Source organism: Cynoglossus semilaevis, chromosome W (genome assembly GCF_000523025.1).
Source record: "Cynoglossus semilaevis isolate Cse_v1.0 chromosome W, Cse_v1.0, whole genome shotgun sequence".
Lineage (NCBI taxonomy): Eukaryota > Metazoa > Chordata > Actinopteri > Pleuronectiformes > Cynoglossidae > Cynoglossus > Cynoglossus semilaevis.
The window spans coordinates 2,133,763-2,135,707 of NC_024327.1; the positions used below are offsets into that span (position 1 = coordinate 2,133,763).

Sequence of the window (1,945 nt, forward strand, 5' to 3'; positions counted from 1 at the left end):
ATATCTGTAAGAATCGTTATCGATTTTACCCCCTTGTAATGAAAACCTGATAATGTGATGCCTGGGTTTTGCCAAATTTTCTGGAATCGCTTGTGGGGTCTTGAAACATTTACCACCGTTCTTTAGGGAAAACGGCTGCATTTATTGATTGATATCGGAATTGGAAGTTAAGTGGTTGAACAATATCGGCATTTTGGAGATCAGCAGAAAAGTTAATATATCGGACATCCCTAGTTAAAGGTGAAGTAGATTTTCAAGTCACAGGATAAAAAAAAAGTACCGTCCCTAAGAACTTTTGATAAAGTCTGACCCTGAGGCCACTGAAATGTGAAAGGCTGCCCCCAAACCATGGTACAGACTGTGGGAGGGAGCCAGATAACCCAGAAATTAAATCCCAGCACTTGAACTTGTAGCCTTCTTGCTGTAAGGCAAGAGTGAAAACCACTTCTCTACAGTGTGACATAGAAATTCTATATGGTCTGTGCATTATGTGTGTGGAACCCGGGAAGGATGTGGACCTCTAGTAATGATACTGCATTTTTACCTTACCCAGCCCACACAGACTGCATACAAATAAATGACAACGGTGGGCCCACATTATATGGGTCTTTTCAGGCCACGATGTTGTGATGTAGTCCCAGTATTAGTTGGAGATCATCTGCATATAGCTGTATAAACCAGTTGAAATTTTCTTATTGAAACATAGCGATGTCCAATTAAGATATAAGTGTAATCTATGCAGGATATGGGCAGCAAAGTGCTGTATTTACTGTTTGATTAACAAATGGAACAAATGTTCATAACGTTAACAATTTTTTCTAAATTTTAACAATCAATTTTCACCAGTTCTTTAGCAACGCTGCTACATCTTTGACTAAATAAATATTTGTAAAAATACTGCCATTTTCAAACGCCTGCTGTGCACACAGTGCTCTCTTTCAGGCACTCTAGGTGGCTGCACGGTGGCCCAGTGACAATGTTTTCATTACCAGTCATGTTAGGTGTTTGAAATTTTAGTTTTTTTGGAAACCCTACAAAAACGGGATGTAGACAGTGTTGTGGTGACATGTGGGCGTGGTCTTGCTGATCAAATGTCAATGATTATTTCTCCCTCTTTGCCCACCTCTTTGTCTTGCAGGCGGAAATTGTCGAACGGTTGAACGCAATCTGTGCCCAAGTCATTTCCTTCATTTCACAAGAGGTAAGACACAAACCTGACACTGTGTCAAGACAAAGGCGGGCGGGGTGGAAACTGGAGGCAGACGAAATGTGTGATGGAGGTAAAACTGGAGGGGACAAAAAGACAGACTGTGAGAGAGAGAGGGAGTGAGAGAGTATGTGAGAAAGAGAGAGAAAAGGAAAGAGAGATTATCCTGGGCTAATCCTTGATGCTCGGAATAGGCAAATTCAGTGTGTTCAGGTTTTCAACTTATTAAATGTCTCCCAGCAACATATGCAGAAGTAAGAGCAATGTGTATGTGTGGGTGTGTGTGTTTATGCTTTTGAATGCATAGTATACAGTGTTAAAGTACAATGTAAACACGTAGCTACTATAGTGGGCGTTTTTTATGATTGATCGGTGTTGTATTTAGTTAGGACCGAATAAATGAACGAATAAATAAACAAATGCTCCTTGTCATTGATTACTGTTAGGTTTATTCTAACATATGTGACGACAAAGTAACAACACAAAAGACGTCTGGATCTTTTACTTGCAAGGGGAGAGTGCAGCTTCCTCATCAACTCCGAGTTGCTGCACCCTTCCTCTGCTCTTTTATTTAGTTTACAAAAGTATCAGATTACATATCATGTGATCGTGTGTGAGTATATGAATGGGTATGGAGTAAGAAGGTGGGTGTGAATGTGGGTGTGGCTGTGTCTGGTAATTTCTCCATCAGTCTTGAGCACACTAGATTATAATATGAGAAGCAAACAGTTCCTTAAA

General features: G+C 40.3%; 1 pseudogene; it reads left to right on the top strand.

Annotated features, from left to right (window-relative positions):
- The window catches only part of LOC103396941 (transducin-like enhancer protein 4), an 18,267-nt pseudogene that overhangs the window by 1,358 nt on the left and 14,964 nt on the right, over positions 1 to 1,945 (top strand).